The 17,801-nt window shown below is 36.6% G+C and overlaps 1 protein-coding gene across 3 annotated transcripts in view; it reads right to left on the bottom strand.

Annotated features, from left to right (window-relative positions):
- The window catches only part of ptk7b (protein tyrosine kinase 7b), a 90,982-nt gene that overhangs the window by 34,663 nt on the left and 38,518 nt on the right, over window positions 1-17,801 (bottom strand). Inside the window, exon 1 of one of the 3 annotated variants that reach the window (XM_060872739.1) lies at window positions 7,116-7,181. The exons of the other annotated variants lie outside the window; for them this stretch is intronic. The gene's annotated coding sequence lies outside the window, so the exon portion shown is untranslated. Of the gene's footprint in view, window positions 1-7,115; window positions 7,182-17,801 lie in introns of those variants that run through there. 3 annotated transcript variants of the gene reach the window in all.

Here is a 17,801-nt window from a genome sequence, read left to right as displayed (position 1 = left end):
CCTCTTCAGAGAGACTATGTGAATGACAGGGATAGAAAGTGACCAAGAAGCTCAGAATGTGAAAGAAAAATGTAGGGTTTCATTATTTAGAATTATATCCATTTGCAGATATCCATATCCAAACGTGTAAAATATTATTCAGTAATATTAGTAATCTTATTAATTACAGTAATATTGCTTTCACTTACACTAACATGATCATGCAGCAACATGTGTGCCTGAACTGGCAACCTGACTGACTATTAAAAATATAATTGTACATTTACACATTGGCAGATAATAACGTTCCTTCTTATCATTCCTTCTTATAATTCCTTAGATAAGATTTTTCTTTATTTGGAGTACTTTCACTACCGGTCACACACACACACACACACACACACACACACAAACAGTTGACTAATGAGAGATGAGGTGCAGGAGTAGAAGCCTTGTTTTTCTTTGCAAAATTTCTTCTTTTTGCTACAGTGTACAGATTCCCAAAACATACTTTGCTTTAAAGCAAGTTCCCAAAACTCATGAAATGCAAATCGGTTCATTACTGCAGAAAAGCAAACTCACTTTAGCAATGGTTGTTTTTCATTTCAACCACAATATATAAACCATCTTTCTTATTTGACTGTAAAAGAAATACAGTTTACATATGAAGAGACATGACCATACAAATGTATACATGGAGATGCCTTGAATGTATTTTATGTAAGCGTTCTAAAAATGCCTTTAGAGATAGGTTGTACTGTTTAAAACTGCACTGAATATGTACATATAGAAAAAGTATAGATGATAGATGATATATGCAAATTTCAAGAAATGTCTCAAAGGAATAGGCAGCTCAGAAAGGACAGGAAATGTCAAGTGAATACAATTACCACACCACTACTAGGATTGTGTGTGTGTGTGTGTGTGTGTGTGTGTGTGTGTGTTTAAAGGGAGGCAGGGCAGGGGGATAGATGTAAAAACGAGCAGTTCCCCTTGAGGTTCAGTAGGATGCAGTTGCTAATAGCTCTGCTGATGTATAAAGGCAGACGCTTCCATCTGTTATAGGAGGTCAAAGTATCAAACCCCAGTGGTGCCAACTGAAGTGACAAAGTGCTTATTTCAGTCCGCCTCCCAACATTCATCACTTCAGCACTTTCCAATAAAGACCATTCACTATACTACACTGCTTAACCACAGAAAAGGCCTTCAGATGTATATCATAGTTATAAGGACAATAACAACACAAACTCAAACACCAAATACCTATTGCACAGGCTAAACAGTTCCACTGATGGACTGAATCTTGAGTGAAAAATTGAGCTTGAGCTTCCAATCAAATGTTGTTCAATAACGTTGTCCCTAATGACTGAATGAAGCTCTTTCACGATGATTGCTCCCAATCAATGGCAACAGCTATTTTAATGACACCAGGTCCAGAATTTGATTTATTTTTATAGAACCTTTACATGTATATACAGAATTATATCTTAGTGCCCTGAATACTTTTTCATTATCAATTTTGTACACAAATCTTATACTTTTTAAGATATTTTGTTCCTTTTTGCTCACCACACAATTCTCCCCCCCACCGTTCACTCCCATCTCACCAGGCTTAAGCATCTAGATGCTAGATTTTAAATAAACATTTACTATGATAAATACCAGACTGCCATATTTTCACTGTGATTCACGGTTCACACTGTGAACTTTTTTATTTGCACAGATTCTATGAACATGGTTAAAAAGGGATCAGAACAGTTATGCATTTCTCTCACAAGTTGCATAAGAAAGTCTAACTTTTCTTCTAAAAAAAGCCCTCATGTAGCTTTCCTTCCCTTTTTCTCTCCACTCCTCTCTTTTCTGATAACCCAAATGGGGCATAATGTTTTGTAGTATGTGACTCCTTTCCACAAAATAAGCAGCTCACTGACCAGACCAGATTTTCGCTTTTGAAAAATGGATCACTAACACAGAGGCCATTGCTGCTGGGCAAATAAAGAACCTTTCTTATTTTTACAGATGGAAAATAGAGTTTTGAGAAATTTTATTCCTACCAATCCACTAATACCTCCTGTGCAGGAGTACTGGAAGTATATTACATAAAAAAACAAAGGTGTCCAGATGTATTTATTTCCCCTCACTGTAAAGAAGCAAACCAGATGCCCACAGGTGCTTGTCTCCCACCACAAAAACATGTTGTACAACCTCTGCTAAAAGATCCAAGGTTAAGATGAAAAACAAATGTTACCAAAATGCAAAATAGATACTGAACTAGAAACCACCTCAGTTTGCCCTCAGCCAAGAAGCTCTTGGCTCAAATGATTTTGCATCTCTAGATCTCTAACCCTTTTCCGACAGCAGGATTCTGTCTTTAAAAAAAAGCCTAATTGAACATGAAGGCAGTGAGTCTGTAGATTACATCAGTGCACAAGAGCGCACTCCCACTGAGACACTGCAGCTGTCTTCAAAGGGCACAAGAAACTCAGTTATAACTGTCAAGTATTAATCGTTAAAAAAATAGACTGGAGATATCACTTCAAAAGCTGTGAGAAGAAGGAGAATAGACTGCTGACCTAGAAAAGAAATGAAGGTGCCTGTTGCTCCTCAAGGAGGTTAAGATGAGTGCTACAAAGAACATTTGTGAATGCTTGGAACTCACTTGCAAAATAGCTAACTAGTGTTTAGCAGGGTGAAAACTCTTCACAAGGGGGATCTTGTATTAACAAATGTGTGCATCATTGGTGAAGTAGAGAAAACTAACATGGTCTTGTATCAGCAGGATCTGATGAGCATACTCTCAAAAAATGACTCTTTTATTTAAAGTAAAGGAAACTTACACAACATTAACGCAGACTATTTTCAATCCTGTTCCTTTTACAGTACAAAAGCAACAAGCAATTTTTTATTTTCATTTTTATTGAACATGTTCATTACATATAAAATAATATTTTTGTAAATATAATAGATAGATTTCGGTCTGTTCTGTTCTGCATGTTAATTATATATATATATATATATATATATATATATATATATATATATATATATATATATATATATATATATATATATATATGTGTGTGTGTGTGTGTGTGTGTGTGTATATATATATATATATATATATATATATATATATATATATATATATATATATATATATATATATGCACAGCGTAGGCAATCACAATAAAACATCTAACCCTACACAATGCACCCATAAGACATCAACGAAGGAATGTTTTAAAGACTGTTACTGTTTCAGAGACTGTGTAAGAGACTGTTACTGTTTCAGAGATGATTACTGCTCCAGAGACTGTTACACAAGTGAATAAAGCTCTGGGTTGTTGATTGGAATGTTTGGGTTTAAGCCTCAGGGCTACCAAGCTACCATTGCTGGGCCTGAGTCTCTTCTTCTATTACTGTTTTAGACAGTTTGGCTCTACCAGTGTCGAATTAGATTTGCACAGTCAAATGTCATCTTTATGATGCTGGTTGTATGAACCATGTCACAAGCTTCATTCTGTGTCTTTAGGAAACAATGCATAAGTAATGTGTGGGTCATAATAGGGTCATGAGAATCAGCTCAATTTTGACAACAAAAGTTATCCATGATTTTAGCTGGATATAAAACACTTATCTTATCTGATTAACCTGTGATGCTGGGATGATTAACCATTAACCTTCTCAACTATTAGTGTGTGGAAAGACCAATAACAAATAACAACCAAGCTGAACTGTCATTAACCTTGTTTTCTTTGATCTGAAGTTTGTTAATGAGAAACTCCAGAAGGTTTTGAGAGGTGGGATCAGTGATGAGAACTCTCATGTAGGCATCATCTGAAAGTGTGTGAAGTTTCATTCTGTGTAGCATTAGTGATGACTAAAAGATCATTCAAGACAAGAAAAAATACATTTATGTCACCATATGCCACTTGAGCTGCTGTTTGCTTGCGGATGCGGGATATATAACATTAACAAGCAATATTTTTGGGTTTTTTTTTTTTGCATGAGGATAAACAGTTATACAGACATAAGTTCTTCAACTGAATTTAAAACACTAAAAGTGTATTTCTCATTCTATAAAATGGCTACTTTTACAGTAATATGAACTTCAGTAATAAAAATTTAAGAAACTGTTGATTGCCCAGACTGGTTACTGACATTTATATAATGTTCTAATTCAGTGGTGTGGTTTGAGGTGATTACTTCTTTGACGAAGTCACCTCCAGGCCATGGCTCTTGTAGTACAACCAGTCCCACAAGTCAACTTTTACAGAATATGAATTACACTTAACTGTTTTATAGGTTTTCTTTACGGTCGTATTGCTATGCAGCTACAGGGATTGGCCTTGAATTCCTGACTAACAAGCTTATAACTCCATTCTGCTCCCTGTTCACTCACTAGGGGAAAATTAAAGGGAATGTGACTGCATGAATGTTTAAGCATTAAAGGAACACTTAGCTGAGGAAATAGATGCCTGGATTTAAGCCACAACATTACCTTTGGCAGAGATAAGTTCAAAAAAATATCAAGGACAGATCCAGCTTAAGCAACACACATTAGGTAGTCTATACTCTAGGTTAATCTATTCAGCCAAGCTTTTCATACATAATTCTTACCTAACTAAAATCACATACAGGTAGCACAAAACTTGACGTGCTCATAAAGCATGTTACATCTGCCTCTTGACTGGCACTCCTCCATTAACCCCTACCTTGCCTCACACACAGAGAAACCAATAAAGTGATGAGCCATTACAGCAGCCTCAGCACCATCTCTCAACGGAGGTACTGAAACTGATTGTGACAAGAATGGCTATAAATTGCTCCATGTCCCATAGGTGATAAACACACCTAGAGTTCTGCCAGCCAGACCATTCCCAAAAGCTCACCCTGCCAATTATGGTGAGCAGTTCTTCATGTTCCTGTCCAAACCACTGAGATCCAAAGAACACACAAGTGATTCTAGCTTTCTGAAGGATGGTTTAATAAATGAGTTTTAAATCCCATCTAGTGACTTGACATCAGAACTTAAATAATGTTTCAGATGAAAAACGTGATTTCAAATATAATACAATGACCTATGCCAAGACAAATAAAATAGCAGTTTTTTTTGTTATGTATTAATCATTTCTAGAAGAACACAGGCACGTTCTAGTAAATAAAAAAATCCAGGACGTTAGTTAAGTTATGCTAAAAACTCTGAAACCAGAATTTGCTGGCAATGAAAATGTACTCTGTGCTACTTTTGGATGTAGAGAAAAAAGCACTGGCCCTATTATCTCAAGATCACAAGTAAAAATGCTGATGATGCTGTATCCATCCAAGGCCATGTGTTTGTTGTGAGATAAAAAGCACAAATCAGGGAAAAAATGCAAGACAAAAAATATATAATACACATGATTTTAAAAAGTATTACATTTCTATTCTGTCTAGTAATGACCCTAGAATATTTTCAGAATAACGTTGAGAAATGGACGACAGATAGTTGTCATGGTGCTGGAATTGACTTTGTTGTGAACCAGAGGCATGATTTATTTAATTAACAATCGATTAAAAGGCATCCTTCTGCTCATCTATTTTACACTAATACACTTAACTCTAACTATTCACGTAACAATTCACTCTTCATAATGTGCCTTTTATATATAGTTTTAGGCGATTTGTGTGTTTTAAACAACAGATATCTGTTTGGAATGCCATGCTTTCTAAAAGAAGCAAGCCACAAAACTATTTACTAGCTCATTTTATAAGTAGCAAATCTGTGCTGCGAAAGTGCAGAAACTTTATATGACATTAATCCCTAAAATGGTCCATTTGAGTCCAATTAGCATCTGCAGTATTACTTGTTTTTAGGTATAATACAGTGCTAATATTGTGTTTGGCATCACAGTGTAAATGACACATTATAGTGTAAAATTGTAAATCTGAATCATAAATAAGTATAAATCTTTCTTTTTCTAATACCTAATTCTACTCTAGCCATGCAAAATAAAATTACATGATAAAAAAAATGATAATGGAGACTGAGAACCAGAACTAATAAAAATGGAAGAAAACCTTGCCCCAGAAAATATCTGAAATATCTTTTCTTTTTTTCTTTTTTTTTTGACAAATGATACTTTTTATAGAAAATGGGCCATTGTAGCTGGCTGGCTTTGTGACTCACAAGAGACATACTGTAAACCTATAACAGCCCCAGTGGGCTCATACAGGTTTATATAGGAATGTATAAAACTTGGTGAACATGGATTTAATTTCTCTCTCTGTATATAAACATTGTACATTCTTCCTACCAGTCAGTCTTGTAAAGACATGCCTGGAAATGTTGATTATACATTCAATCAGCCTTTTATACAGACACACTGGCACATCTAGTACAATTATTTAAGCATATTTCATGTTTATGTTGCTATGTAGTTGGCATGTTTATGTGCTTAATGCAAAGGCTGGCATACGGCTCAATGGTGAAAAGCCTGAAATGATATGGTATGGTGTAATATTCATAAAATATTCTCAGTGGATGTAGTTGACATATATGCATCCTGATGTTGTCAAAACTGGAAGTGAGATCAGCTCCCCAGCAATGCAACAGAGTGTAATGATGAGGCAATGCCAAGAGTCCTGCTTATTAAGTTAGAACACATTCATTCATATAACCTACACCTGTACTGGAAAATCCATCTGTAACCATATCAATATTGAATAATCACCCATAGCACACAGCTTCAGTTTCATCCACATTTCTGCACAGCCAATAATCTCCAGATATTGCCTTACAATGTTCATGTGTCTCCAGCTGAGCAGGTGTTTACAGTATATGGATTTGTGCTTTAACTGAAAAATGTGTATCTGGAAGAATCCAGAAAAAAAACAGGCAAATGTGCTTTAAACTAGCACAATGATCAAAGAAGGTGTCTGGAAATGTTCCTAAGGTTTATTGTCCTTAAAAACTCTTTAAATATGTTCTGTTTGTATCACATCTTGTACAACAAATCAAAGAATACATCAATGTTGTTTTTACTATGTCAAAGACAAAGAAAACCTTCAATCTTAAACTCTGATGAGAGGAAATACCTACAATGATAATCTGTCTTTCTGTCTCTCGCCTCACATGTGACTCCTGAGATACTGACCTTGTCTGCTCTCTGGACCAGCCTGATCCTCTATCCATCAACTTCTGGTTGGAGACTCATCACTTAGAAACCACTTGTGGCTGCTGAGGATGACCCACATATTCAGCCTGAAGATACAGCTGAATACTGTGGATGGTAGCACTTAGAAACCATGCCGATGGCTTTGGACCCATATTTGATATGAACAGTTTTGCTACTATGGTTTAGAACTACAATCGCAATGATAGCTTAAGGACTGGATTTATTTTGCACTCAAGTCTCCAATGATAGCAAAATAGACTTTTTAGTAAAAGTCATTTTTAGTTAGTAAAAGTCAAGTAACTAAAGTCAAATTCCTTTTTACACAAATGCTTGTTGAGCATAGAGTCCAGAGTAATAGAAGTGAAATAATTTATTATTACACAAGTGTGAATGTGTTTCCTATTGAGCCTCATTCCTCTCAAGGTTTCTTCTTCATTTCATCTCAGGGAGTTTTTTCTTGCCACAATCTACTCTAGCTTACTCAAAGGATAAATTCATTCATTCATCTTCTACCGCTAATCCGAACTACCTCGGGTCACGGGGAGCCTGTGCCTATCTCAGGCGTCATTGGGCATCAAGGCAGGATACACCCTGGACGGAGTGCCAACCCATCGCAGGGCACACACACACCAAAGGATAAATTGAAACATTTAAAATATTTATTTATTTATTTTTAGATACTTGTTGCAATTACAATAAAAATGTGTTTGCTGAGCAACATCCATGATCAATATTATTAAAAGTTTCCATAGTCAATAAAAAATGTAAAATACTGACGGATTAATTAGAACGTTCAGTTAGAAAGCCTAAATCATATCTAATTGATTTCTGTTTCCTTTGTGCTTAACAGTTCACAACTGATTTTTCTAACTTACTGCAAAAAAGAAAGAGAATGAAAGAGAGACTGTGTGTGTCCTAGTAATTGTAGCCAACGTTTCCACTAACTAAATAATAAATTCTACTCACACCCTCAGTTCAGATTTATTTCATGCACTTTATTTAAATGTGGACAATAATATTTTGTCTGCTTATTAGTGCCTTGGAGCTTACACAGTACACAATAGGTCCAAGCTAACATTATTTATAGGCTGTTTCTGAGTTACTGGGGTTTGAATGAAAACCTAATCATTCAAATGACCAGTTAAACAGGCAAATTGCTGGAATAACTCAATAATAATGGGTTGTGATTACTGTGACTGTAACTAAATTAATAAATGACAGACCCTCTGGCTATGCTTTCCTGCAGGTCCCCAGGCCACTGGACTGTCATAGAAAACCTAAAAATAAGCAATGGGGCTGCAATGAAACGTTGAACCATTCTTGAGGGAGAGTGTATATCAATTTCAGCAATATATATATATATATATAAATACATCAAATCCTACGAGATGAAGGAGAAGCAGTGTGTGCTCTTTGCTCAGATCACTTGCAGTCTACTGTCTACTGGTAGTCACTGCATCAAGTTGCTCCATATTTGCATACTCTACGCCCACATCTACTCACCAATGGTCGCTGCCACTCATGTCCCTGGAAGTCGCCAGCTCTCATTTTCTTGTAGCTCAAGTACCTCTGTGTCTAATCTTCATTCTCATAAATAGTTATTTTAATTTTACTTTAATTACTAAACAGTTCATAATTGGTTAAATACTAAATAACAGGGCTTGACATGAAAACCTCTACAAGAGGAGAAATCTCTCTTTTTTTTAGGTCCAGATATAATTGAACACTGTGAGAGTTAACTCAAAAACTAGCAATGGTTTCTACATGGAAGAAAGCAGATGGAAAAAAAATCTGCATGAAAAATACACCCAGACTCACACCACATTAATCACTACCAGCTTGACAGTCAATAAATCAATGGCTCCCATTTGAAAACAGCAGTGCAGTTACAGTAGGTGATTCCTTTTTCAAGCATGCAGGTTATGAGGAAAAATAACTGATATGATCCGTTTCATTCTCTACATTAATAACTATGAATCATATAATATTAAGAAAACCAGCAGATCATATCCAAACACATGCATCAGATAAACAGATAGCCGTAAGGATGAATCTAAATAATGTATATATAATATTGTATTACTATTTAAACACTAATGCACTCCTCCTACATTTCACATTACTCCAAGCCCCTCAGACCGTGTCGCTGAAGGTAATAGCCGGGTGCTTTGTACTGTAACTGCAGGGGTAATTGGTGTGTTGATGTGCAGTGTACTCCTGAGCTCTTGAGCTGCGCAACGTCTCCATTCAGCACTATAGTAGTGACACTAGCACCAGCACAAACCACCCCATGGTGCAGTGAGACCACAGCAATGACCACTAACCTGCAAACACCATGGCAACCTCTCTGCATCACATCCTCCATAAATACATCTCTCTCTCTCTCTCTCTCTCTCTCACACACATCCATTGTTGTTTTAAAAAAAAAAAGAAGCTAATAGGAATGTGTTGGCTGTTTTCAGTCACAGGAGTTCACATCTACAGTTGAGTCAGTAGGTCAGCATCCCTCTTAATATTTAAGATCATCTACCAAATAGTTCCATTTTTATTATTTTCTCGTATTTAATACTTTATTATTTAAAACTCCCACTCTTTCGATATTTAGATTTTTTCTTTTGGGTCATTCTTCTTCTTCTTCTTCTTATTATTATTATTATTAATAAGTTTATTTTATTTTAGTAGCAAGATCAAAGGTATATACCAGTATATACTATATACTACCAAAGAGGCAGTAAACTACAATTTTCATCAGCCCCAGCATGTCGCGTGTCTCAGTCTCTTTCACCTGTATCCCATTTCACCCTGACGAGTTCCTGTTTATCAGCATCTTATTACCAAGCTTCTGCTGTGATTGTGTGTTTGTTGCTGCCTCCACCCCAAGACACACACACACACATACACACACACACACAGTTTTAGTTGTTATTTACACTTAGAATTAATCTGATGCATGCACTATTTGATACGAATACATTGCAGGAAACCTCCCAAACAAACGGCAGAATGTACAGTAGCATGTAACAAAACGTTCACATTTACATTCTTCTTAAGCCATGTATATTTTTCTATTTTACTTTGAATAATTTACCTTTGGACCATTTTTGTTATAATGAATGAACATGACATTGAAAATAACATTGACATTTCTTTTTGTTTCTTTAGGTAAACAAACTTCTTTACATAAGTGCAATTAAACACCTGTATTTGTTGCTTTTATGTGAAATGAACATTTTGTATACAGAGCATTAAATGTCTATGGCTGAGGAGTAAGTGTCTTGCTCAGAGCTAGCCAAAATGTTAAAGTAAAGTTTTTAAAACCACAAGCTGAGATTTTCCCATTAGGTTTTTAACTCTCTTCAATAGTTGTCTTAAAAATAAAACCTCAGTCACAAAAAAGGATTGATTTCCTCCTCCTCGCTGTCTGCGCCTCTGCTAATTTCAAACCATTATAGTATGTAGTGTCCTTGAAGAATATGAACCATAAAATCATGCCAAATGAGGGTCAGAAGGATACACAGGCACACACACTCACCAAGTAATAAGCAGATTTTCCCACATCAAACAAGTGTGCGGTTGCATCTGAGTGTATATATGCAGCGCTCTGATGATTTACCCGAAGTATTTGGTTAAACAGACCACCCAAGCCTGTTCATTAGTGATTCATTACCCAATTACACATCATGGAATGGGCCATTGTGAAGTATGGGAAAGCGCTCAGCTCTTCTGCAGAGTACCATCAGAAAAGAGTATTATAGACATTTATATAAATATATTATTGTTCCAGAAACTTAAAACAATACAGCTATTATACTGGGTATGCCCTGCTTGTTATGGGGTGCATTTTCAAGTGGAAAAGATGACAGCAGAACGGCTGCAGAACAAAAGGAAGTGTTGATCTGAACTCTCTCAGAAAATACAGGCCGCAGGGCAACGCTGCCTAATGCACCTCAACTTCCCTTCAGGCTCATAGAAACTTAGTGTGTATGATTCATGGGGCAATAAACTTTAAATGTGATTCAGGAGGTCAGGCTGAGTTGGTCTTTACTCATGCTTTTACAACATTTGCTTTGCTGTTTCTCTGTGGCAGGGAGAACAAATCCTGCTTTGCTGTGTGCAGAGAAAGAGCAGTGTTGGAGCTCTGTGCTCTTCAGGATCAATGCTTTGAACAGAAGCTTTCTGTAATCTGTAAAATCTGCATGTTATGGAGGTCATTACTACATGCCTGGCATTTGCTCGGTTATTAAACTTATTTTTTACCCATTTAATTGTATAACTCGATCATTAATCATGACATGTTTGCTAGCATCAGGTACAGGAGTCATTGCAGCAACAAAACATCAATTCACAGAGATACTGTATGGAGACCAAAGTATTCACTGATCAGGGTGATTGAGTAAACAAAGGTTGATTTCTAAAAAAAAAAAGAACAACACACCTTCTTGACCTTCATGGGTATGTTTTACCTTACAATCTTACCAGTTTCGCAGGGAACATACATCCAGCACAGAAACAGACATAAATTGACTCCAACAATAATAAAACTGTACTCCATGTGCAGAGAAATTCCGTGCACATATTACAGTCTTGAAGGTACTGTAGATGAACGAGTGGCTCATAAAGTACAGTTCAGCTTAACAAAGTGAACTATAAACAGCTGTGGTTGAAGCCCAGATGGCTCAATGCTAAACCCTTAACCTTAGTCAAGATCTGTGGCAGTGTTCTTACAGCAATCTGTCACCATAAAGCTTCATATTTTCCAACTGAATTATATTTCTTTTCTCACAAGTCACTCATTTACTGACTCACTCTCTCATTCAGATACGTACCCATTTATTACCCGACTAGTAATTAAGGCACATTAAGACACTAGCTAGAATGCATATAATTTATGTTAAAAATGAAAACATGACATGAATCAGGGGACAATAAAATGCTCAGTAACACAATTTTAGTCACTCGTTAGGTCATGAGTGTGATACAGACTTCTATAAGTTGGACCTTTATACAATTTTATATTAGCAACATTTTGCCATTAATTCTGTAATGGTCTTCTCTGCACTCTGTGTCTTTTCTGATTGCTGATGCTTGGCTCATGTTCAACCACCAAATAAAGACAGAGCAAACATGATGCCTTCCTTTCCATTTGAGATGTGGTTGTGATATCTCTCTCTCTCTCTCTCTCTCTCTCTCTCTCTCTCCCTCCCTCCCTCCCTCTGTCTAGCAGGCTCCGTTTGCAGAGGGAACGTGATGGAGTTCATTACTCATAAAATACATCCATTCAAAATGCACTTAAAATGCCATTAAACACGCAACTATCTTCTGACAGAGTCAACACAAAGCAGATTCAGCGAGCATCACTCATTTCATACTTTTCCAAATGTAAGTTCAGACAACAGTGATTCAGACCAGACAAACTATAAAGCAGAGCATCTCCAGAGAACTGGGCTTAGCTACTCCACAGTGCCACATTTCTAATATATTCTCCAGACCAACAGTTCAGCCAGACATAGAAAAAAATTCCTAATGCAGATCTTACTGAAGACCGGGATAAGCAATCTTGCAGTAATAGTGCATCTGCGATCCGATTAAATTAATAGAAAGGAAATGTATAGTGGCACTTTGGGGTTATAAAAATGTACACTGTCCAACAAAAACAGTCTTGTTCGCTTTAGTATAGAGAATTTACAGAATGAGTACAGTGATTTTATCAATGAGTTATTCTAAACAAAATGCAGGCCAAAAAATAGTCAAATCAAGGAAGCGTGCAGGGAGGCAAAGTAAATGAAGATGCTTTTCTCATTACTAGTAATGACTGATGATCTTCAATAAACTCACACAACAGATGGAGCTCAAGTCCATGGCTACTTGTAGCTACTACTTCCTCTTTCTACACAGACTGTGTCTATTTAAACCCTATACACAACTGAGATAGTATATCACACTGAGAACTGAGAACTGGAGGGATGACATGAAGTCCCTGGAAAATCCCTCGTTCTTTATGCCCCGTCTTCACTCTTGCAGAGTCCCCGAAATGACAGCTTTGAACCATCCACCCCGAGTCGTGGCCTGGTAGTCACATTAGTGTGTAATATACAGTACAGTTTGTTATCCAGTTAGCAGGGGCATATTGTATAGCTTGAGTAAGGACATAAAGCTTACAGACAGGAAGTATCTAAGATCTCTACAGCACTTAATGCTGACCTGGAGGGATCAGAGAATCTTCAGCAATGGAAAAATGTCTTTTCCTGTCAGATGAAGCTTAACGTTGCATAGCTTACACCACCATTAAAGTCTGAAACCCCAGAGGCAGAGGATGTAGTGTGGAAAAGTGGTGAATTATGCAAAGAAAATTTTTAAGTAAACTATTGATTTTTATTAATGGACCATTGCTATTCTGATATTTTTTATTAAAAGATTTACATATATCATATCCTCCCTTGTCCCATGATGTATCATGTTGATCAGAGCTACAAGTCCTCATCTACAAATTCAAGAAAACCATGAATAAATAATCAGTATCTCAGAAGAAGTGTCTCTCCTGTCCCCAATGGTCATGTCTTCCTTAGATAAGAAAAATGCTCTATACAATCTGTATGCAACATTAAATACCTCCTAAATTAAATAAACTCCTTAACCTTAACTTCATAACTGCAACTTTCCATCTATAATTCTTATGTTACTCTTTATCCATAACTGCTTAACAAAAACCAAAAAATATACGTCATCAAAATATCCGACAAAAAACAAAAACTTCATAGTCTCCAAGTCCCTAAAACACCGTTCATATCTTCTGAGCAGCTTTCATATCCTCTCAGCTTTTAATATTACTCATTACTTTTGACATTGTTTAATGATTATTATAGAATCTGCTACTTTGGGTCTGTTTTCTGGAGAATTAGAGGCTCACTTTAATGGCCTTGCTGGTTTTGTATTTTTGAAAGAATTTTTATTATTGTGGATTTTTTTTGCATATTAACTGTAAAATAGATTTGTGTAATGTGTTTGTTTTTTTCAGTTCAGAAGTTTCAAGAATACAAATGTTTCCATAGAACATAACATCACTATTATTGTGTATGATCTTACGAGCATTTAACTTCTGTTATTCATTTAACTGAGTTTGCAAACTACTAGTCGATATTTGAATGACACTATTACTGTATAAAATGCTCCCTGCATAATACAATATATTGACCTTATTTGTATAATAATTAAAATAAATAACTATTTTGATGTTTTTATCGCTCCTCCATAAAACATTTTTACATTATATTGTCAATAAACGGCACATGTAAACACGCCAGTAAGAGTATCGGTGAGTGGCGGTAGACAATCTGCAAACCATCTATCACATGAAGTAGAGAGCAGTGAGTTTCCAGTCAGTGCTATGGTTCTGCCCTTTTCCAGGAAGAGCATGATTTACTTGTGTACGTAACAGTGTGGTCATCAAAACTTGATTACCCCTTGGCTCCACTGAACCAAGATCCAGGACCGTAAAAGCCTACCTCAATGTGTATATGAGAAGGCAAAAGTAGCTTCAGGCCAACAGGAATGCAGTCCAGCTTACACAAATTCACCTAGTTACTTCCCCTCTCTCTCACTCTCTCTTTCACACACACACACACACACAGACACACACACTGCTCACCCTCTCACTGAACCAGAGTGGAGATCTCTATGGAGAATAATAACATCCTGTTCTGAGAGTTAAGGGCTTGAAAAGTTTTAAACAGTGCTCTTATATTCTAAATGGATCTAACAGCCTGGTAGATAACAGCCGAGAGCAATTAGCCGTGAGACAATTAGATCCAACTGAAACGTTCACGCAGTCCCACACAAATACACTAAACATGGATGATGGGATATTATTTACCACACTGCATTTACATCAAAATGGTAATAAGAGCATTTTAATCATGTAGACGTGCGAGTTCTTCTTCTGCGATACAGATGCATTATTCTAATTAGCTGCAGTCATTTTTAATTAAGGTTGTTGTTTAGCGCTGTAACAGAGATAAAAATAACTACATTGATACAGTATACATTGCAATTGTAATATGTTGTAAGAAATAATGCTAAGAAGTTGTGATTTTATATATTGGTGTTTATACCAGACCAGGACTTATTTCAGAAAGAGAGGCTCAAAAACTGGAGGTGCGAGGTAAATGTGCTATCCAAATTTTGGATGTCCGATTTTTCATGTGAATGTCCACCATGATTGGGCAGCATGGTACTGTTTCTGCTTCATAGCTTCCTGAGATTCTGCTTTGACCCTGAGCTTGGGTTATTGTTTGTGTTGTGTGGAATTTTTGTGAAAGTTTTTACAATGTCCATCTGGGTTTCTGCCCACATCAATTTAGATTGAAATTACAAGTGTGAACATGTATGTGTGTGTGTGTGTGTGTGTGTGTGTGTGTGTGTGTGTGTGTGCATAGCAACTGACTAACGACCCATACAGGGTGTATGTTTCTGCCCCCTGCCCAGTGTTCCCAGTATAAGCTCTGAGTCCACAGTGACCCTGACCAAGATTAAGCAATTAGTGATGAACAATGATCATTAACATATTACACTAAATGTAACTGTTGGTCACTATTTCTATTTTATTGGTAAATTTATCTACAATCTTGAAATATTTTGAAATCATGAGGCTGTGCTGTAAAATCAAATCAAATCAAATCAAATTTTATTTGTCACATACACATACATACAGAGTACGAAATGCAGTGAAATGCTGTTTACGTCTGTCCGGTATTCAAACATAGAAAGGAATGGAATTAAGGATACAAATAAAACCAAAAGGAGGTAGAAAAATAAAAAAGTATAAACTGTATAAAATGTAAGAAAATATAAGTGTAAGGATTTTGGCAGTACAAAATTTTAAATGATTTTGTAATCGTCCTTAAAGTGTATGTACATAAAAAGTACATAGAACAGAAAACGTCTTATAGCTCTGCTAACATGGGACACTATCAAACTTAAGATTAGTGTATGGAACAGGAACGAGGATAGACTGATATCCTGTGCAGTATGAAGGGAAAAAAACAGGGTAAGTTTACAGTAAGTGACTTTTATGTTCAAACAGGCTAACATTATCACACTGTCAGTACACATCCGTTTACCTGGGCCAGTGTACCACAGTTTACAACAAAGCAAGGTCACGTCTAGTTCACAAGACCAACAATGCTGATTAAAAAGAACAAATACAGTGTTTAAATCAATTCCAAACATGACATGATGTAACCTTGAGCAGCTGCCAAAATCTTTTGTTCAGAATTTTAATGTTTATGAGATGTTTAGCTTTACATTTTTGTGTGTGATTTTCAAATTTTTTTGGCTTCTCCTCTAATAGGTTTAATGGCTTGCTTGGGGAAAAATCTCTACTTAAACACTAAATGCTGAAGTCATCATAAAAACAGCAGGGCTGAGTGTTTCAGTCTTACCACAAAAAGCTTTTCAGCAGGACTGAAACATCGGTAGCTTACTCAATATTGGACTGAGAAGGCATCAAATGCAATGTAATACATTTTATTTGCTTGAATATTGTTCTTTGAGAAAATTTTCTATTGAATGCAGCTTCAATGAGTTCTTAAATAGTCTGAAATCTGAGTAAAATCATTGTTTAAAAGTCCATTTTGAATGGCCAGTTTGTCATTTTTGTCACTTACCCTAGTCCTGTAATTATCATAGTATTCAAGCTCCATAGTAAGTGGCACAACAACAGTGTGCTCACAATAGCCTTCAGATATCGCAAATTCAAGTCCTAATGTTGCCACTGCCATCCATGGCCAGGAGACTAGAAGCAAAACTGACCCAGGTATCAGGGTGGATGGAAGGTATACTCTCTCTCCCTGTAAATCACAGTGACTCCATAGTCATATGTGATTGTCTGTGAGCTCAGGAATCGCACTTTCCTCTGAATGTTTTACATTGCTATATGAGACAGCATAAGCAGCATTTTGAAAAGGTGTGTTTGCCTGGCTTCATATGTCTTCGAGGAAGTGTGCATTAACCAGTGGTTCTTTGGATTAGACATTTTTTTCCACATTTGCTTAATCTGAATATGCCTGCTTAACCCAAAGCAGAGATCAGTTCTGCCCATTTTCCTTAAAAGACTAATGAGCGATGTAGTTGATTGATATATCATATGCAGGAGATTAGATGGGATCAGTTGGGTAGAAAGGGAAGGCTGATTTATGACTGCATTGCAATTGTAATTCACATCACAAGCAGCAGGAGGCTCTAAGAATTACATACTGCCCCTTTAAAGAGGCATGCCAGCAAGAACTGCTTAAAAACTGCCTCTACCCTATTCACTTCCAACACAAAACGCAATAAATTACACACACACATGCACACACACATACACGCACATGCACACACACACACACACACACACACACAAACACACAGTTGATTAATGAGATGGAGGGCAGGTGTAACCACAATGCTCCTTAGGATAGACAGGAGGAGAAAGCATACAACATGGGGGGGAGAGGAATGGCAGAAAAAAGAGCAGAATGAGCTTGTCATTGTAGAATCTCAACCCCTGCTGACAGCTAATTAGCTGTACAGCTCTCTCTATTTCACCACCTCTTTCAATTTGTGCACAGCTGCAAAAGCGCTTCCTGTCCCTGGATTTTCTTCCAATGTGAAGACATGGAGGTCTTC

The sequence above is a fragment of the Tachysurus vachellii genome, chromosome 6 (assembly GCF_030014155.1).
Source record: "Tachysurus vachellii isolate PV-2020 chromosome 6, HZAU_Pvac_v1, whole genome shotgun sequence".
In the NCBI taxonomy this organism is placed as follows: Eukaryota; Metazoa; Chordata; class Actinopteri; order Siluriformes; family Bagridae; genus Tachysurus; species Tachysurus vachellii.
This window is presented reverse-complemented; position numbering and strand designations above follow the sequence as displayed.